We start from the raw sequence: 22,284 nt of genomic DNA on the forward strand, positions 1-22,284 counted from the left end.
TTTTATATGTAGTACAATCATTTGCATTGTATAGGATTATAATACAAGGAGGAAACAATAAGTATCCTAGATTGAACAAGAGATTAATAAACTTGAGAGTATATCCAGATCAGTGAATAGCATGACTACTTGCAACAAACTCCAAAGTTTAAAATATGAATATTATAAAGTCACTAGTAGTGATGCCAGGGAGTGGATAAATATGCCAAAGGCAGAAAACATTTTTGTGAAAGTAGTAAAGCTGAAAATGCCTGAAAAGCTAAAAGATCCATGTCAAACATAAATGCAACCAAACTGGTCCAGGGAACTATTGTAATGAATAATGAAGCTATTCTTAAACCACCAAGACTTTTAAGCAGAATTATACTCACCGGGTTAATTCTGTGACAGCAAGAACATTAGAGATTATCTACCTAGTCTTCACCTTCGAAGCTTTTCTGAAAATCATTGTTTGAAGGAGGTCATTACGAAACACAAAATCTGTATGGTTATTGATTATTTCCTCTTAGGCAAAGATCTGTAGCCGGGTGGCTACCCAAACGTGTTTAACGCCACAAAATTACTCCTCCCCGCAACTGCTATATTTTTCTTCCCATTTTTCATTCTCTCGTAATCATTAAAGAGAAGCAAAAACCCTCTTGATCCTCCTGCCTGTCAATTCTAAACAAAATTTCAAACTGTGAGGAAAGGGGTGGGACTTCATGCGAGAAGTGTCTGAGAGGCTCTCAGCCTCACTCCCCTCCAACTCTCACTCCCCTCAAAAAACAAACACTTGCAAAGGCTGCAGCGGATGTCCTTGTTTTTTTTCTTTAAAACACTTAGGGGCAGATTTACAAGCCTCTTGCGCCACTTTTGCGTCATTTTTAACATGGGAAAAGTGACGCAAAAGTGGCACAAGGGGCTTGAAAATCTGCCTCTTACTGGGCAATAGCTTCTCAGAGCAACCAAAGACAAGCTGGAGTACCACTCAGTACAGGGGATTCCAGCTTGCCTTCCCTTCAACTGTGTGATATCAGCTTTTCACCAAGTCACCATGTGAAGAGAACAGATATTGTGTGACAAATGGTGGCACCCTGTGGTGAGGATATTTGTGCATTTATATTTTCTAGATTATTAGCAATGTGCAAAATGACGTTTCACATTCTATTGCACATGTACACCCCGATATAATACTTTTGCTTTTAAAACGATTTTCATTTGCTGGATAGAAGTGTGTTTTCCTGACACTTGTTAACTAGGTCTCAATTTAGGTACTGAAGCCATGTTTTTCTAAATGGATTTCACTCTTGTCTTTCCTGTCCACATTTCTCTGTTTATTTCTGCTTGAATCTTCCTCGGCTCAGACACAAAACTGCAACTATTACTTCAAGGTGTTTCCTCTAGCTCACTGTATCCTATTTGTTCATAAAGGTTTGCTGTTGTTCATGTATGTAGTTTGTTCAACCACAACGAATAGCATTAGCATAGAGAGAGCAGAATCACTATTCATTTAGGGCCCGATGTAGGTACCAAATACCGGTCGGAAACGGCCGATTTCGGCCGTTTCCGCCCGGTATTTGGCCTACTGAGATGTAGGGGACCTTTTTTTGTCCGATTCTGTATTTTACCGATTCGGTAAAATTACTGAATCGCAAAAATACAGAATCGGTAATTTTACCGATTTTTTTAAATTTGGGATGTAGGTGGGACTACTTTCAGTCCCACAGGCCCTTCAGATTCGGTATTTTAACACCCAATCCAATTGGGTGTTAAAATACCGAATCCAGGTGTGCATGCACATGTGTGCATGCACACCTATGCCATGTGACAGACAGACATGCCCTTAGGGCATGTCTGTGTGCCACATGGCTCACATGCCTTTTTTTGGGGTGCTGGAGGGTGTCAAAGTGACACCCCCTGCACCCTTGCACAAATCGGTAATTACCGAATCGGTAATTACCGATTCGGTAATGCCCATTGATTCCTATGGGCTTCAAGGCCCATAGGAAGCAATGGGGGATACCGAATCGGTATTTACAGAATCGGTAAATACCGAATCTTACAGATTCGGTATTTACCGAATCTGAAATACCTACATCTCCCCCCCCTCTAATTTACCACTTCATAAATACTGATTCGATATGATTCGGTATTTATGAAGTGGTAAATGTAGATTTACCTACATCGGGCCCCTGGTGCTATAGTTCTTCGATGTCAAAACAATATGATGTTTGATAAGACAGTGCTCTTATTTCCTGAGATTGTAACTTTTGTTATCTGCAGCTTTTGTAATTTCATATGTGAAAATAATGTATAAAATCCTTTGATTTTGGGGGTGGTTCAGAAATCTATTGTATGCTATGCGGAAAGCTGCCCATTTCTCTCTTTATTTTGCTGCCCGCTTGGGACCTAGAATATTTTTGATTTTTTATTTCTCAGCAATGCCCTGTTTGCTGAGAACCTTTATGGCATTTAACTCTGTATTGCCTTACTTTAGAATTTTGTAATAAAACCTTTTACTGTCCCATTGACCTATAACTCAGGTATTGAGTGAGTCCATTTACTTAATTGACTGCTCCCTGATATTTCCAATGTGAGGGGAGGTGTCTTACCTTGGGGACACATGGCCTCATAAAATTGAGGTTTAACATCGTCTCTGAGTAATGAAATTGTGGGCCTTCTGTCAAGATAAATATCAGGGTGTCAACAGTGCAGGTATCCAGAACCCACAACTGTGAGTAAACATTTCTGGATACTCCTAGGTACTCCCTGCTATTGCCCCTCAAGTATAAAATATATAACATGTTTGCCACTGGGTTGAGTGTGGTATTGCCTGACACTGTCTCTAGAGAACAAACTGAATTTATGAAAGAGAGAATCTGTAATAATAACACCAGACGTTTGGCTCATTCGAGCTACAGGGCAATAAAAGTAGGGTTTGGTGGTGAATGTTACTCTAGATGATGAGAAGGCTTTTGGTCAGGTGACATGGCCTTTTCTTCAAGCTACTCTGCAAAACACACAATATGAAAGTTTCATTTATTAGGGTAGTATTGGTGCTCAATCATCAACCATACACTAGCATTAGAGGTAGCAGTACTTCTTAAAGCTTCTTTCAGCTGGCACAGTACACCAGTAAAGGTGCCTATTACTCCCTACTCTTTCCACTAGGGTACTAATATCAACCCAAAAGTATAGAAAAAAGGATGAGCCATAAAAAAAATCAGCCAATGCAGGCAACATTTTTCTCTTTGAGGAAGACGTTCAAGCTTTGATCCCGATGGTACTAAGCACTAGTCAGAATTATTGCAGTAAATTAATGTCCAACTGTTAGACCTAACATACTTGGAGTGGTATTCCCCCAAACTTTTTGCCTTCACTCCTGCCATTTACTGAATTCGTTTTTGTTGGCTTTAGAACTCTGCGCACTTTACCACTGCTAACCAGTGCTAAAGTGCTGATGACCTCTCCCAAAAAGATAGGAAAAATAAGACTACACATAATTGTCACATTTAATTTACTTGTATGTCCCTAGAAAAATGGTACCACATGTACTTAGGCTCTGTACACTAAATGCTACTAGTGGGCCTAATGCTCTCCTTGTACCACCCACCAAAGTGGCCTTTTAAAACATATCTCAAGCCAGCTATTGCTACAAAGTCAACCTTTTCCTAGGCATAAACCTTCCATTTGAATACACATAAGTTACCCCTAGAATAGGCCCTAAATGCTCAAAGGGCAGGGTGCATTATAATTCAAAAGCAGGACATGTGGGTTTAGGTTTTACATGTCCCAGCAATGAAAAACTCCTAACGGTGTTTTTACTACTTTAACCCCTCCCCTGCTGATGACGGAACCCCTCCGTCATCAGCTACGGTTGGGCTGTGCTGATGACGGAGCGGTTCCGTCAAGGCCTGGCCGCCGCGCCTGCGCGGCGCTGATTTCGCGCCTGCGCGGCCGTTCTTATGAGCGGGGCGGGTCATGACGGAACTGCTCCGTCACCAGCACAGCTCTACCGTGGCTGGTGACGGAGCGGTTCTGTCACCAGCATGCGGCCGCCGAGTGGCCGCCCCACCCCGTTAGCGCTCCGGCGGAATAGCCGCCGCAGCGAAAGGGTTAAGGCATATCTCTCCATTGACTAACACTTGGTTACCTTATCTCACTTTTTTTTCCCCTCCCCCTTCCCTCCCCTCAGCTACTGTGACAAAGCACGCATAGTATTAAACAATATATGGATATATACATATGATAAAGCCTTTCAACCATACAGTGGATCATATAAACAAGAAAAATTGGATTCTGTCTGCTAATTGTGCAAAATCAAGCATAACAATTAAAAGTAGTCCGTTTTTAGGTCACTATGGATCTCCATGAGTAGCTCGGATTTTCAAACAGGTTTTAAGAAACATGGCTATGCATTTGGCATTTGATACTGTATCTAGAAATTGTAATGCCATAAAAGCTGGACGACATCTTCTCAATCCCAGGGACAGTAGGATTGGAATAATCCATCGTTTGCGTGGAACATCATAATATTTACAGAACAGTAATACATGATTAGACTGTTCGGAGGTACCATCACAAGGGCACTGGATGATGGAGTTTGACCAATCCTGTCTCCCTGGGTATGTGACCAAGCGGAAAAATAGATTAAGTCTTAACCGAGTTAACAAATATTTTTCATAGGTAGACAAGCAGAAAGTAAGATACAGCTGGATTCCCAAAGTACATTGAATAGTTAAAATATGTCAGTCTGTGGCTTTATGGATTTCTTGAGCCATACGAAGTTCTCCCAAGTGAGATAAACAAAGGGCTCGCAGGGCCTTTCTAGTAACAGTGTTGAAGGCTGCCGGTTCTTTGAAAAATTTGGAAAGGCCCATATCATTTAAAAAATTATGTACATATAACAACCATGGGACATCCAGCCAGTTGTCTAAGACCAAGCAATCTACTATTAGTGCACGGGTTAAGCTACACTGCTCCGTTGTCCAGATGCGATGCCACAATAATATTGGCTGGATTTTTATATGGGCAGCTTATCTCACTTAATAAGTTATAACTTTTGATTGGGAGCAGATAGAAAAATGGTTTTTACACTCAAATATATTGCAATTTAAAATCCTCTTTGAAGGTGTATCAAGTCAGTCCTGAAGCAGCGGGGCACTCTGGTTGCAGCAGGGCAGCCATCTTGTGACAGGGCATCCTCCTTCTGTATTGTCTACAGATCTAGGAGTTTACTGAAGAATGGCTCTGAGGGACAATATTTATAACTGTTGCCAACCTTTGAAGTGGGGGGATTCTCTAAACTTCCCCCACATCTGGTTCTTAACATTTCTTCCCTTCCCCTGTCAAGATTCGATTCCAAGAAGTTGGGGTGACAAAAGACAAGTGTCAGATTCATTTGTGTTTGCTGGAGGAAAGGCCTTAGAAGTGTAAGTGCAGCCCAGCACAGCTCTGCCCCCACCCATTCCAGCAGGTTGGTCCATTCTACCCACATCTAGTCCCCTTTATGTCAATGTCTGGAAGTAATACACAAATACCAACAATAGAGCCATTTACAGTCATGTTACCTAGAAATCTGGCAGAAGGCCTGAATGGTAAGTACAAGAAAATGCCAACTTTCTAAAAGTGGCATTTTCAGAAATGTAGCTTAAAAGCCAACTTCAGCCTTAAAGAGGATTTTAAATTACAATTCATTTGAATGAAAACAGAACATCTCTATCTGCTCCCAATCAGAAGTTAGCACATTATTAAATGTAATATGGTAACCCAGTGTTAGCCGATGCAAGAGATAGCCTTACAACAGAGAAACATGACTGAAGGAGGTTTCCACTGCCAGGACTTGTTACACCCACATGTCCTACTTTTTAAATACCATGGCTTTCCAAACATATTTAACACCAATAAAATATCTCTTGCCACGCAACTGCTACATATTTGTTCCCATTTCTCATTCTGTCTTAATCACTAGAGAGAAGAAGGACCCTTTTGATACTCCTGCCTGTCAACATCAAACACAATTTCACAGTGTGAGGTGAGGGTGTGGGGCTTAATGTGAGACGTGTCTGGGAGGCTCTCTGCCCCACTCCCCACCAACTCTCCCTAAAATAAAAACACTTGCTGAAATTCCATTGGATGTCCTTGTTTTTTTTTATTTAAACACTTATTGGGCATTAGCTTCTCAGAGCCACCAAAGACAAGCTGGAGTACACCTCAGTGCAGGGGATTCCAGCTTGTCTTCCCTATAACTGTGTGATATCAGCTTTACACCAAGCCACCATGTGAAGGGAACATATATTGTGGGACAAATGGTGGCAACTTGTGGTGAGGATTTTTGTGCATTTATATTTTCTATATTATTAAAAAAAAGTGCAGAATGGTGGCTTGGTGTATCAGCCTTACACCAAGCCACCATGTGAAGGGAACGTATATTGTGGGACAAATGGCGGCAACCTGTGGTGAGGATTTTTGTGCATTTATATTTCCTATAATATTAAAAATGTGCAGAATGAAGTTTCACACTCGATTACATCTCGCTTCCCTATAGAACTAGGTTCCACCATGGTGAATCTAGCTCCTATCTAGCATGCACTTGCTCGCTACTATGGCTGTTACTTCATGGCTCATTTTGAGACTTTTCATGAGCTATATTTCCCTTTTATGACCTTTTCACTAATGTTTTACAGCTTCTGAAACTTAAATGCATGTTTGTGGCTAATTACTATTTAATATCTAGTGTCTGTGCATGATTTGGTGGAGATCAAGAGGTCAATGTAACTATTTTAAACATCCTATCCATCTCAGTACATTGTGTGTGGTGCAATGGGGCTGAAACATCAGGAGCCGGCCTCCTGCTGCCCTTTCATCTTCCCCGGCGGGCGCCGGCAGCTGGTGCAGCCCGTGATCACCAGATCTGCAGCTTCCATCCGCCTGTGTGGCCCGACCTCAGTGTGTGGATGGGGGCCCGTGGCCACAGCGGACGGGCAGGACAGGTTACATGACCGGGAGAGGATCGCTCATCCCTTACATATGACGAAGCAGCTAACGCCCCCTTGGGAGAGCCAAGATAGACACCAGCTTTTTGTCGAGCATGAAAGCTGGGTGGAGACCTGGGGATTTATTTTAACACCCCTCCAGCTAATGACAGGGGTGGACTGTGGTGCCCAGTACAAGAGCGTGGGAGCATTTAGACCAGGGATCATGTGTGTGCAGCAGTGGTGGAAGGAGGTGCAAATACTGAAGATGCTCCTCCTTTTGACTGTCTGGCTCATTTTCCCCTCTTGTTCTTCCTCCGTTGGGTCGGCTCCCTGGTTTTCTTTGGACTTGGCCCTCGTAACTTTTTGACTGGAACTCATGTGCGCCCCGCCATTTTGGGACCCTCTCCTGTTGTCGCTCTTGACCTGGGTGCATCTTGCCATGTTGAGATGGTTTCCATCGATGCCCAAGACCCGGGTCTGCCATTTTGTTGATTCTTGTCCTTTCCTTTGGTCCCTCGGATTCCATCCTGCTGACCTTCAGACATTTCACTTACGCTGGACTGCCTTATCTCTTTCTCCCCCTCAGGTCCCCCTCTGTTCTCTCGACAATCTCAGCCTCCAACTCTTCTCCCCCACATACCACTCTCTACCCCTTTTTTAATTTTTAATTTTTATTTTTGCTTTCTCTTTTCACTCTGTAAATTTGTGATATATACTTGTCCAAGCTGGTAAAATGGAATCCTGAGAAAATCCACTATTTTTATATATATGTATATAGAGATAACTCTAACCACTAGTATATGTAGTGGACCTTTGTACTCACTACCATTGCTATGTGATTCTTAGAGTTTATCCATTTGTATATCTTCCTTGAGTGACTTTACAACTTGTACATTTGCAATTTTGTCTATTTGTATCTCTTCCCTGTGTGACTTTACAACTTGTACATTTGCAATTTTTTTTCTGTTTGTATCTTTTATGTAACTCATGTAATCCTAAATCCTTATGTATCGCAACTGGTTCTTTTGTAAAGCACTCTGACACCTTCGGGTAATGTTCGCGCTATAGAATATTGCATTAAATAAATGGTTTGCAAGCCTATTGTTCCCACAACCTTTATGGAGCGCATACCACATATTGCATTGTTTGGTCATAGTTGTTTTGGGAACATTGTAGTAAGGAGGGACAACCAAGTACCAGGCTTACTCACCGTTAAAGAAGAAATGGAATGTAAAACCTATTGATGTCTATTACATTGCTTAGGTTAGTTTGCGTAGGGCAGCGCTGCAAGTCTTCTTGAGGGGCTGCACTACACCAATGTGAAAGGGTAGGAATGCATCATATTTATGGAATATTGTGCATTCCTGGCCTTTCCCACCGTGCTGACACACAATTTGCTGCCAAGCTCCAATATAGGCACCATTGCACTATATTGCAAGGGTGCCTCCACTGTGGACAGGATTGGTTTTGGGCTGGAAGGGGCACCTTTCAGCACAAAAACAATTCAGAGAGGCAATTTCCTCTTTCACTGTGTAGTGCAGAATGCAGCACACATCGAAATAGGAAAAAACGAGGATAAATACAAATATTTCTCCTTGTTATGAACTTCTGGAGCGGCATAAGATTTTGACGCTGCCCCAGATTTAGGTGATTAGGTATATCTGAAGTAGCATTTAAATCCATGGGTGCTGAGTGGGAAAACCCACCGCAATGCCCATGGAACGCTTCCTTGACACAGAGTAAGGCAGGGCTGCGACTTGCCCTGCTTTGTCTTACTACATATCTACGAGGCCATGCAAAGCCATGCCGAGGGGCTTTGAGTTGCCACATGGATATTTTGATTTTTCCATTTATAAAGCACAAGGCTACTCCTTGGGTTATCGGCACTAGGCATCGGTAGAAATGTCTAACTGGAAAATTAGAATACCCAGGTCTTTAGGTTCTTGCAAAATAACAGCAGAAACGTGCAGTGTCTTAAAGATTTCAGAAGGCATTCCAAAGTTTTTGCCCCAAATATGTGAAGGAGAGACCTCCCATTTGCTCCAGATGGATCCTGGTCAAGGCATAAAGCCTGATTACCTGACCTCAATGTCCGTCTGGGCTGATAGGGTGCCACAAGATCCTGGATATAGCGAGGACCTAGTCCAGCTCTAGCTTTGAAGATATAGCATAGGGCTTGAAATTTAATTCTTTTTTTAATCGAGAGCCAGAACAGCTCAAGAAGGAGAGGCAAAGCCGGGGCATGCTTCGGGTGACGATGCAAGAGATATGATTGAGACGCTTCGGCGACGCAAGCCTCTCATAAATAAGCCCCCATATTTCACAAATACAGTGCATTGCCGCCCACAGTTGTGTAGGGCAATGCAGCAAGATGCCTTTCAGCGATGCCCTAGGGCAGTGCCTCATAAATAAGGTCCTGTGGGTACGGGCATTTCAGTATTTGCATTATGGCTGTTGGCAACCAACAGTGCAAGGCAAAATGATGGCTCTGTGTACATAACACAGTGAGGTGACCCTCAGACTTCCATATTTTTGAGAAATTGATAGGATTTGGGATGAACTGGGTACACCGCAGGGGCTGGTGGGGCCAACGTTACACCCCTGTTGGCAACCTTGTTCTGCCACTCATGTGAAGCCTACATATGCCCTACTAATAAATTTAAAACAATAAGTGCCAGGGTCCAGAGTTATTCCCAGAAGACTGCAGCTGGTGTTACAAATCTGAGGGAGAGGAGGTGGTAGGGAGGGTGAAGAAAAACAAGGCTGCATAGTCTTTATTTAATCTCACGCCTCTTTCACCCACCACCTAGCGCCACTTGCCCCTTTATCTCACTCTTGCAGGTTCTTTTTCTTCCCTGCTTCCTCCCTTTGATACTATTATACCTTCGTTTTCTTCTGAAAAGGGGGGCCCTCAGCCCCCACGCCCGCATGGCGGTGTGGCAACTGCCCTCTCCCCCTGCCTCTCGGTGGTGGAGCGCGTCCCTCCGTCGATCAGTGGTGGCGCGAAAAGTGCGCCCCACCACCGATTGGTAGCACCTGACCCCTGACCTGGGAGGCAATTGGAATGCTTCCGGGTCGGGGCGGGCTGCGAGGGGCAGGGTGAGGGGGCGGTGCACCCCCTCCCCGCCTCTCGGCAATAAAGGTTGGGGGAGCGCCCAGGGAGCCCCCTTGTCTCCTGGACGCTCCCCACACTGGCCGTGCCCCGCGCTCGGGCCAACTTAATTTTCCCCACCCACCATCCCTGGAATAATGCGGTTATGTATAGTTTGTTGTATTTCATTATGGTTCTGTTTCTCTGTGATGTTTTGTTTTAGGCCTTTTTCCCGCTTACAGGAGGATTGGGTATTAAGTGTAATGATTGGAGTGTGTATTTAGGCCTTTTTTCCCCACTTAGTATCTGTAATGAATATGTATGTCATGGTTGATGTAGACCAGAGTAGTTGTGTTTATTAGGATTGGGGCATGCGGTAAGGTCATGACGGGTGAGAAGCTATTTTAAGGTCTGAGGGGGTGGCATCATCCTCGGAGGTGACCCCCCAGGGGGAGGGGTCACTGGCCCCTCCTAGAACTTCAGGGGCAGAAATAACTGGTGTTTCAAAGGAGAGCGGGTAGGGGAGTCACGCTGTCCATAGGCTGGTAGCCACCCCGCGCGTACTCATGCGAATGGCGCAGAGTAAAGGCCCTCCTTCAGTGGGTAAATGGAGTTCACGGCGTGGACCGAGTAATTAACAGGCTCGGCTGCGCATGCACACCTACTTACGGTAAGGGCGCAGCTAGTAGGACCTGACACCGGTTAGCGACCTCGCCATATGGCCAGAAATGTTAGTATGCAAAATATCAGATGAGGATGTTAGATTCGGTTAGGAAACAAGCTGTATTAGACATTTGTTAAGGTTGGCCTCTTATACCTGTTGACAATATTGCATCTAATATCCTGTAAACATTTTGCATAAAAGTTGATCTTTTTAATTTGAAATTTTATTGTTTTGTATCTTAATAAGTACGGCCGGGGGGTCTTCTGATACCCCGCCTTCCAAAGACAATTAAGTTTCATGTCTATGTGTTCAGGGTTGGTGTGGTTATGCTAGGAGGGGGCGGTAGCCAGTCACTGACCATGCTCTTTGTTTAGCCCTTTTGGGTTTTTCTCTCTCTTACTCTGGGTAAAAATGTGACGAGGAAAAATTAGTTCCTGTTACCAGTGAGTCTCCAGCCACCGCTCTATTGAATTAAGCAGGGGTTTGCAGGTTAATATTTTAGAAGCTGTTGCGGCAATACACGGGATTTATGCAGAGAGGGGTATGCTTTATATAAATATTTCTAATAATAATAATGTCACGAAGCCAGCGAACAAAAGTCAATGCAATAAATGCCAAAAAGGCGACAGAAGTGTTTCTCGTGATTTTTTAAACAAATGCCACTAGATGGTGCCAGAGGCTAAATCTTAGACATAAAACGTCATTATATCTTATCATATAAATGGAAGCCAATTCTGTGCTGTCATCGCCTCATGAGACTGTTTTGAAAGCTAATTATAACGCAGTTTCAGATTTTCTTTATGGTGAAGGACTGTTTGTCCCCTGCTGGAAGAGTGTGCTTTGTCGACGAGCAAAGATGCATAATGTATTTCTGCTTACTCCTTGGAGATTTCATAGAAATTGCAATTATTTTGCATTTTATAAGCAGGAAGTTAAAATAACCCGTGACGTTTATTACAAAACATGTACTGTATGGCCGCATTTCTATAGCGCTTACTTCCACCCTATGTGGGGCGCCAAAGTACTTATACCCCATGGATAGCTAGCTGCAGCATGTGGGTCTGGTTTGGAAGTCTGCTGAATTCGTTTTGATCTTTTGTGTTGAAAAACGTCCTGCGAGTTGAACTCCGAATTGTCGTGTAATGGAAGGGAGTGGTGTTTGGCGTTGTGATGGAAACAGGCAGGCTTTTTATAGTACACAAATGTCCTGCAACAGTCCCTTGGGTCGCTAATTCATGCTAAAAATGCAGTAAAATCCCACAAGGTATACGAAATCGAATTACATTCAGACTCGTTTTAACTTTCCGTTTAGGACTGAGCTTCATGTGAAGCTGGTACCTGAATAGGTCACTTGGAAAATAACAAGTATACAGAGCTTATTCTGTCCCAGTACCACTACTTTTTCCGCCTTGAAATCGGGGCACATAATGCAATCATATTTGTAACAAAAAAATGTTTTTTCAAAAGCAGATGACATGGCCATCAGACGAGAAATAACATCTTATGTCTGAGTAAGATGATTAACCTACATTTGACTGCAGACTGGGTATTATGGTACTTGTTTTAGAGTGACCAGGATGGCTATCTATGAATTGACATTACTATATAATACCTGGATTAACCATTGGTCAGTCCTTCTCAGCTTTCCTGGACATAGAGAATGCCTGTAAAGTGTAGATTGAACTTGAAGGTGTGATTATCTTTCTGGTTTCAATTCCAGGGTTTTAGAATGACGTAGCTACCCTTGGAAATAACCATGGGGCATATTATCAAGGGGGTTTATCTCCGCTTTTTTGGCTTTAAAAGCCAAGAAAGCGGAGATAAAATTATCTCCCTATTACCTAGCTGCCGCTAACACCAGTTAGCGACAGCTAGTAGGAGATAGCAACCATCTTGGGCCCCACTTTGCATGTAAATGTAAATGTAAGGTGTTTTATAGCGCGCTCAATTACTACCGGAGTATCCTGGCGCGAATGACCGCTGGGGAACCCGTCCTGGCTTTCCCTGTGAGATGGTCCCATGCTGGGTACCTCCAAGGTGAAGCCAGGCATCCCCGGCGTCTGTGGGGGGCCGATGTAGAGATGAGGCAAGCTTAATGCCCAGAGTTACCGAGTGTGATCACTGACCAAAGTGGGCACCGAGGCGAGAATTATCAGTCCGCTGACCCTGGTCCTCGACCCTGCCGCGTCGGGAATCGAACCCTGGTCCCGGGCCGTTCTCAGCCTCCGGGTCTGCCGCCTCTAACCAGTGAGCCACACCTCTCTACATGTCAGTGATATTTATCACTAATGAGATGCAAAGTGGGCGTGCCAAGATGTTAGAGACTGAAAACAGTCGCTAACATCGCTATCTCCTATTACCAACTTTTGGAGATATTCGCGCTAAGCGGGAATATCTCCAAAAGCTAACACCTGCCCTGAGCAGTTCTTAGCCATGTTATCCAATGGGAGGTGGATAACATGGCTAAGAGCATTAGCTCGCTAATGCATTAAAAGTCGCTGACTTTTCAGCGATATTCATGCTTTGCGGCGATTTTTACCGCATTTGCGTTAAACCTTGGTAATACCAATGTTTATTTGCGGTACAAATCGCCGCAGCGCTGCGGTAAATTTTTGTCTCTAACCAAGCAATAGCGATAATTATCGCTATTGCTTGGTAATATGCCCCCATGTTTTCAATATCCTTCTTAAGTTCATATGGGGCATATTACCAAGCAATAGCGATAATTATCCCCCTTGATAATATGCCCCTATGTTCCTAAATGATTTGAATCTTGGTTGGTAGTGAGTTCCAGAGCTTAGCAGCTTGTGCTGAGAAAGCAAAGCCTTCTACAGATTTCTTATGGAAAGGTGGTATGATGATTTGTGGTATAAGCCAGACTGGAGCGTGGTGCCCTGTTTTGTTTGCATTGCTTGAATTTAACCTGTAGGTATAAGGGATCATTTTTCTTGGGAGGCTCTGTGGAGAATGCAGAGTGCTTTCAATATTGCCTTTCCAGTTATATGTAGCCAGATGTGGAAATTGGGTTATGCATTCTTTTCGGTGAAGGAGGAGAAGGAGTCCTGCAGCAGCATTTTGGATTAATTGTATTTTTCGTATAATGAAAATGTGTGCGTCCAGGTAAAGGCAGATAGCACAGTCACGCTTGACAATTTGAGAGTAAAATTGGCTTGTAGTTTTCAGGGTATCCAAGGGACAGGAAGCTGAAATGCAGTTATTTCATTTGTAGAAGGCACTCTTTGTGACGTTGTTGACGTGTGGCTCCAAACATAGATCTGAATCGATGGTTACTCCTAGGTTTCTGACTTCTCTTGATATTGAAGAGGTCTCAAGTTCTTTGGGCCATACGGTAGTAGATTGGAATGTATGCTGTGAGCAATTACATTGTAATTGTATTTATATAGCGCTTAATACCCCTGGGTGGGTGTTGAAGAGCTTTATTGCAGGCAACATGCTGTTCTGGAACCTACGGTTAATGGATAATCCAGGTGCTAACGACTAGCTGCAAACTCCCATATTGAGAAATCTCACCAGAGGTGGTCTAGTGCTTGATTTTCCTGCTCACCAACTTACTATTGGCGAGCCGTGCACGAGAAAAACTCTGTCACGTAGCTGAGTTTTTCTGGAACTCCATGCTCAAGTGGAGTTTGCTGCCCACCCTTATAAATGACCAGTGGTTGAAGAATGGCACTACGAGCAGTGGCTGGAATGGGCAGTGGGAATGTCACAATAAATTAATAGTGAATGGAGTAGGCAGAGTGAAAGGCGCAATGGACAATGCCTGGAGCAGGCAATGTGAATGGCACAGTAAATATGCAATCGCTAGAGTGGGCTCACCACTCGTTTTATTTGTATTCTCTGGTATTGTATTTGAGGTAAATTGAATAATTTATGTGCAAATTAACATTAGTTAAACAATCACTTGGCTGTGCACAGCCATGTTATGGAACATGCTCTGCTATCACATTTAGGTATGAAGTTGAATTTATATACAAAATCACACTTCATGGAACATCATCAGACAAAAATCCTGTAGCAGTAAATATCAGATTCAGAATCAAAAACACACTTAGGTGCACAAACACATGCAAATTCAAAATCACCATTGGTGTAAATTCAGCAGGAGTGTAGTATCTCATTAGGAAGCAAAATTACATGACGCAGAGAGAAAATGTGTTAGTCATGATACTAGGTGTAAGATTACATTATTATTGCATCACATCTGGTTCAGTGTACAATGAGGTTAAAAATCAAATATGAGGGTAGACCACTTTAGAACGATAAATAACAATGTTGTATAACATCTCTTTGTAGTGCAAAGAAAGGTGCATTGTTGAATCACATCAAGAAAAAGTGCATTAATGTGCAGCATCACCCTCTGTGCAGCATTAGCACATACTTCTACTAAAATATTGTAGCAAAAGCTCAGATGGTCACCCTGCCAGGGGAAAAGAACACCTCCCCACGCCCAAGGCCTTTGTCTCAGTCATTGGAGCAAGTTCACACCTCATCAAGGGAGCAATGCAGCTGCAGGGTGACAGTTGGGTTCATGCAAATGCTCATTCAGAGGCTTTAGGCAGGGAAAAGTAACTTTCTAAAATATTGATTACAAATTTGCCTGTGGATTGGGATCGTAATAAATATTTCAAAAAGTAAAAAAAAATGAAATGTGTAGCTGCTTCCTTAGCCAGAAATAACATTATTAAGTGTAATAATGCATCCAATCAATCAATCAGGATTTTTATAAAGCGTGACTACTCACTCGTGAGGGTCTCAAGGCATTGAGTTGGGGGTGGGTGGATCTACGGTTCAGTCGCAGAGCCAGGTCTTGAGGTCCTTTTTGAATTACGATGGCGATGGTGATTGCCTGAGTTGCAGAGGAAGGGAGTTTCAGGTCTTTGCAGTGAGGTAGGAGAAGGATCTTCCTTCAGCCATGATCTAGAAGGTCCATGGGATGGGTGCCAGGGCCAGTTGGGCTTAGCTGGGATGTCTGATGGGAGTGTAGAAAGAGGTGCGATGGTTGAGGTATGCCGATCCGGCATCATGAGGGCTTTGTAGGCATGCATGAGGAGCTTGAATGTGATCTTTTGTTGATAGGTAAACAGTGAAGGTCTCTCAGGTGTCCTGTAATGTGGCTGCAGTATGGGATGTTCAGGATGAGTCTGGCGAGTCGTTCTGGATGTTCTGCAGTTTCTTTTGGAGCTTCTGGGTGGTGCCGGCATAGAGTGCGTTGCCATAGTCAAGTTCGCTGTTAACGAACGCATAGGTGACCATTTTCCTGGACTCAGTGAGGATCCACTGGAAGATCTGACAAAGTAGGCAGACCACGTGGAAGCAGGAGGAATGAGGAGTGAGAGTGAGGAGCCCAGGACAATGCTGAGGTTTTGTGTGTAGTCCGTGGGTGTGGGGGGTTTCAAGCATTGCAGGCCACCAGGCGTCTTCCCAGGTAGAGGTGGTAGAGGGGATGGAGCCCTGATAAGGACTTCAGTATTGTTTGAGTTGCACTTGAGGCAGCTGTCCTACATCCAGGTGGCAACTGCCTTCAGCACGTTGTGAAAGTTGCTCTTGGCGACTGTGGGTTTGTCTGTGAGGGAGAGGATCAGCTTGGTGTTGTGGGCATAGGAGACAATGTTTAGTCCTTGGCTTCTGATGATGGCTGCCAGTTGGGCCATGTAGATGCCGAGGAGGGTTTGGCTCAGGGAGGTTCCCCGAGGCACTCCGCAACTGATTTCTGTGGGTTCTGAGTTGAACGGTGAAAGTCTGACTTTCTGTGTTCGGCTGGTGATGAAGGAGCAGATCCACTCAAGGGCTTTGCCATGGATGCTGACATTGTGGAGCCTATCACAGAGGGCGATGATGTTGAAGGCAGCTGAGAGGTCCAGTAGGATGAGGGCCAAAAGGTTCCAATTAACCTGGAAGTGATTCCCCAGTGCCAGATGTCTGCAAATCTAGCAAGCACATACGCTGTGCCAAGGACTAAAAAGTTTAATTCTTCTGTTAAACATCTTCGTACCAATTGGACAGATCGACTACACTTTTGCCAAATATTGATACTGGACTGCGAAGCACGCAGATTGCGCCGTAACATAAGGGCCCCTGTGGAGGACACTGCTTGGAGTTCCAGCACAAATCAATTACTTCTCTAAAAGGTGACGGTCCCACCATCTTTGCAAGCATTTCCAGCCTTCCCATTGTGCTGATAAGGCCTTAAAATGAAAAGGCCCGAAATGCTTCAACACCCCTAGTAGAGGAGTTGCCTGAAAATTCAAGCCATCTTTGAATTGAAAATTGGGTCAACATATAGAAACAATAGGAGGACCCACAGGGCTCATGGCATGCTGACCTATTAAAGACAACCTCTGTAATGTGGACTGGTATTTGACTTTGCTGAATACAGTCACAAATTTCCTCTAAGCATATGGAAGACTGAATTTTAATAGTAATACACAATATTGCCTCCTCTCAAACACACAATGAAAATATATGTTGGTGTTAAAATAAAATGTGTTGTTATTCATGTGTTAATGTATATATATGTCTATGTGTAAATATTTGTAAGTTATATCGGATATGAGCAAGAAAGGTACCAGTGCTGCTACTTGTTTTAGCTAAGAATATATAAAATTCATTTTATTACAGTTACTTCTGATCAGTGACAAATTCGTTTTTTCATTGGCTACAGTTTGTCTAATATATATCAGTTTGATGAAGGCAGCGGTTTCTCCTAGGTCAAGGAGAGTCCAGATGTTGTGTGTAGGGGCGAGAAGAGCATCTCAGAGCTGTAGTTGCTTTTGAATCCTAATTGGGGTGGGTTCAGAATGAGGTTTGTTTTGATGAACTTGGAGAGTTGGGCTTTGATGGCTTTCTGTCTTTGGCTGGGAAGGCGAGCAGAGAGATGGGTCTGTAGTTTTTGAGGTCCTTCATTCAGCAGAGGGTTTCTTCAGCAGGGGGTTGATCTTTGCATGCTTCCAGTCTTCGGGGAATATGGCAGACTCCATGGAGCAGTTGATTGAGCAGCAGAGTTTTGGTGCGAGGATGGTGCCGGATCTGTTAAAGATGTGGTGAGGACAGGGGTTCAAGGGGGCTCCGGAATAGATCCTCTTCATTACTTTATTATTCTGATGGTGTTGTCCGAGGTGAGGGTAGTCAGTTTAGGCAAGGTCTGCTAAGGTCTGGAGCCATTGGGTGCAGTGGTAGTGGGTGGGGTGGGTGGGTTTTGGGTTGTAAAGCTGTCGTAAAAGTCATTGATCTTGTGGTGGGAAAAGGTGGCATGGTTGTGCAGAGGTCTTGCGAGGGAGAATGTCTGCTGTCTCTGTGCTGGGTTTGACTCATTCTATCACCAGAACGAGGAGTTCTTTTATTGTGTGCATTAGCTTTGATGCGTTCCTGGATGGCTGCTTTCTTTGTTGTTCTGGTGAGGTGGTAGTGTTCAGTAACTGCAGTTTTGAAGGCTGCGTGGTCTACAACCATCTTTTCTAAAGCTGTCTACAGGTGCTCCTGGACTCTTGGAGGGTGGGGGAGAGCCAGCTTGTTTTCTTGGAGGGCTTCTTGTCTGAGGGTTTCCTGAGGGGAGCCAGTGTGTTGGCGCAGTCGGAGATCCGGTGGTGGAGGTTGTGTGCTGAGGCGTTGGTATCAGTAGACGTTGGTGCTGGGGTTTTCTGAGGGCAGTGGTGAGCTGGTCTTTAGTGACCTTGTTCCAGCTTCTGCAAGGATCACTGTCGGCGTGGTGTCATACAGTGGGTTCAGTGAAGGAGAAGTGGATGCAATGGTGGTCGGTCCAGTGTGGCTCGGAGGTGTGGCATGACAGAGATGTTGTTGCTTGCAGAGAGGATGGGGTCAAGCGTATTTCCTGCTAACTGGGTTGGTGTTGTAACAAGTTGTTTTAGTCCAATGGGGGAGAGGTTCTCCAATATGGATGTGGTTTTGTGGTCATCAAGGTTGTCCAGATGGAAATTGAGGTCACTGAGGAGGATTTAGTGCATTGAGAGGAGAGGGTGGTGAGCAAGGAAGTCGGTTATGGCTTCACTGAACGGCGTGCGGGGTCCAGAAGATCTGTAGACGAGGGTGGTGTGGTTGGCCCCGGATCTGGAATTAAAGGTGCTCTATGTCAGGTTAGTAGTCGTCTGAGCTGGTAGTGAGGCATCAGGTGTTTCTGGATACAATGGTGATGCCTCCTCCCGGTCGGTTAATGCGGTCCTTGTGGATGATTTTGTAGCCATAGGGGATGGTGGATGTGATGCCTTCCATAAAGAAGGCGACGTCAGGGGAGATGGAGTCGAACAGGTCCTAAGTCACCAGAGTGTGTTTTTTGAGGGAGCAGGTGTTGAGTAGGATGCATCTGAGGTGGTCAGTTTGGTTCTTGAGGGTCGTGCGGTTGATGAGTCTGGTCTGGTGTGTGGAGGCAGGCGAAGGTGCAGTTGCAGTTGAGGCAGGTAAACGGACCTTAGATGTTCTTCGGCAACACAATGTGGCAGATGTTAAAACATTCTGTTTTGAGGACGTGGAGGGCACTATAGTTGTAGTGGTAGATGGTCCAAGGAAGGTAAAACAGAGCAGAGGAGCAAACAGGCAGAAAGCAAAGAACAGGGCAGAGAGCAGCACTAGAGCAGAGATGCTCCCCAATGGACCACCAGGGACCAGGGGACTCGAACATAGGGGGCAATAGCCACCAGGCGGATCTGTGTGGCAAGGAAAGCAATTTACTGACAAAGTCAGTAAGATCACGTTCCAATCCCTATGGAACAGCTAACCCTGCTACAGAGAAAATAACTTTTATGCCCATTTCATTGCAAAGACATGGGGGCTCGAACCAAGGACCTGGAAGTGTCAGGATGCAACAGCTACCAGGTGGAGCTGAGCAGTGAATAAAACAATTTACTGACAAGGTGAGTAAGATCGCTCCTTAACCATGCAGCAGCTGCCATTAAGTATGCTGCGGAGGGCTGGCCAGCTGGGAGGCAGGAAGTGGGGAAACAGTGTTGGAGGGGGCGGGTCGCGGGGATAAGCAGCGGCAAGGACACAACAAAAGGAAAAATAAGAGAAGTAAAAAAAGAAAAATGGATTAGAAAAGCAATAAAAGAAAACAAGGAAGGTGAAAGAGAGCAGAGGAGCAAAAAGGCAGAAAGCAAAGAACAGGGCAGAGAGCCGCATTGGAGCAGAGATGCTCCCCACTGGACCACCAGGAATCAGGGGACTCGAACACAGCGGGCAATAGCTACAAGGTGGGGCTGTGTGGCAAGGGAAGAAATTTACTGATAAAATCAGTAAGATCGCATTTCAATTTTTATGGAACAGCTAACCCTGCTACAGAGAAAATAGCTTGTATGCCCATTTCATTGCAAGGACATGTTTACATGTTTACTTTTAAATACCATGCAGCCTGCCTTATGGGCAGTAATGCCTACTATGGGGTGAAAAATACACGGGTCTACGAACCCCGTCAGTTTTGTGGGGGGTCCTCCTCAGGACCAAAAAGAAACTATTTTCTCATCCAGTGTTGGACAATAAAGTTGCGGAGGAACCTGGAGCAATTTATAGGTTCGGAGAAAAGAGCGTTGCGGCATGCGGTGGTGGGAATGGACAGAAGTTTCAGTTGATGTCATTTGTCTGCAGTTTTAATTGGGAAAAAAGCAGCTGGAGCTGAAGGTCGAGTCGGGAAAGCCACTTGTTGTGCCTCTGAAAAGCTTGTTTCTTAGGGATGTGTCCATCGTAATCGGAGTCCGGCGTTTGTTTGCGGGATTTATAGAAGACCTGTCATCCTTCTGTGTGCACTACAATGAGAAGCCCTGAATATGATAACTGGCTGCCGAGGTCAGTGAGATTTCAGCGGGAGGAGCATGTTTTTGCTGTTGCGGCTCCAGTGATTTGTAGCGGCGGTGGCTCACGGGCTTAAGCTGCTACAGACGCTGCTTCAAGCCCATGAGCCACCGCCGCTACAAATCACTCCGAACCTATAAATTGCTCCAGGTTCCTCCACAACTTTATTGTCCATCACTGGAAGAGAAAATAGTTTCTTTTTTGGTCCCGAGGAGAACCCCCCCACAAAACTGACGGGGTTCGAAACGCATAGACCCGTGTATTTTAGTGTGGTGAACCAAACAAATGTGGTGTTTTGACAGCTAAGGCTGGCTTTGTGCGATTTATAATCGTGTATCAAAACTCACCAGTGCTTTTTATGAATATGGGCACAGCCAAGCCTTGATATTAATTTGTTACATTGTTTGGTCTTAGACCTCCTAGCCAGTCCAAAATTGCTTATTATTTTTCCCATGCTATGGGTACATGAGTTTGTGTATGATTGCGAGTAAGAGAGCTTGAGAAAACACTGTATGAATGTGGAAAGATTGGGTTGAATGAATTATTGTTTGAAATTGTATTGATCTTGGTTTGTTGTACATAGATTTGTTTGGCGTGTAAATATCAAGTGTGTTAGTTATCTTTTGTTAAAAGTTTTCCTCTGCTAAAAACTTGCGGCGTTTCTTTTGAGAAAGAGGGTAAAATGTAATGAATTGTCTTTTCAAATGAAATAAAGATTATTGATTATTCAGGACACAGACTGACCAGTGGCTTTCTTGTCCATTTAAGTTGAGTTGACTAGTTATCAGTATATTCAAAATGGAGGCCTTTTTGCTCTTTTATTATGTTACCTCAAGAAGTCATAGTATCTCTGCCTCTGTGGGTGTTGCTAACTCCAGGAAGGTGGAGGAGGGATTACCAGGGATTAGAAGTGGGGCCATTAGGAACCCCTAAGAAATGAAGAACTGAGTTATGATCATTCCATTCCCCACTCCTCTGGTAGTTCTTAATTTTCCCCGCATTTCACCCAGAGACTCTACACACTTTCAACCTCCTCTAGCCACCAGGAAAGATTGCCAGGTCCCAACTAGGCTACGAACAAAAGAGTCTTACCCAAGACTATAACAGTTTTAATAGTACTAGTTCATGATACGAGTCGTTCAAAATATATACAGTAGCTCTAATGACATGCTGTTTTGATGCAATTCGTGTGTCAATGTTCAAAGAAAGTCTATTCTCCAGGTCTTCCTCGTTCTGGCACCAGCAGCTTCACTGTAATGGGCTTGGCTCAGACCTGGTGGTCTTCTGACATGGACAACTTTGGTTTCACAAAATCGCGACAAAAAGACTGACTTCACTCAATGCCTGTACTCCCAATCCACCCAAACTTCCAGATCCTCACACGGTGACTATGCGTACTGGCAAGGATCAACAGTATCTTCTCCTTCAGGGCCCAACTAGGCTACGAACAAAAGAGTCTTACCCAAGCCTATAACAGTTTTAATAGTACTAGTGCATGATATGAGTCGTTCAAAATATATACAGTAGCTTTAATGACATGCTGTTTTGGTGCAATTCATGTGTCAATGTTCAAAAGAAAGCCTCTTCTCCAGGTCTTCCTCGTTCTGGCAACCGCAGCTTCACTGTAATGGGCTCGGCTCAGACCTGGTGGTCTTCTGACTTGGACAACTTTGGTTTCACAAAATCGCGACAAAAAGACTGACTTCACTCAATGCATTGTACTCCCAATCCACCCAAACATTCAGCTCCTCACACAG

General features: G+C 44.3%; 1 protein-coding gene across 1 annotated transcript in view; it reads right to left on the bottom strand.

Annotated features, from left to right (window-relative positions):
• USH1C (USH1 protein network component harmonin) overlaps window positions 1-22,284 on the bottom strand; it is a 697,039-nt gene that overhangs the window by 253,297 nt on the left and 421,458 nt on the right. The window lies entirely within an intron of this gene.

The sequence above is a fragment of the Lissotriton vulgaris genome, chromosome 2_1 (assembly GCF_964263255.1).
Source record: "Lissotriton vulgaris chromosome 2_1, aLisVul1.2, whole genome shotgun sequence".
Lineage (NCBI taxonomy): Eukaryota > Metazoa > Chordata > Amphibia > Caudata > Salamandridae > Lissotriton > Lissotriton vulgaris.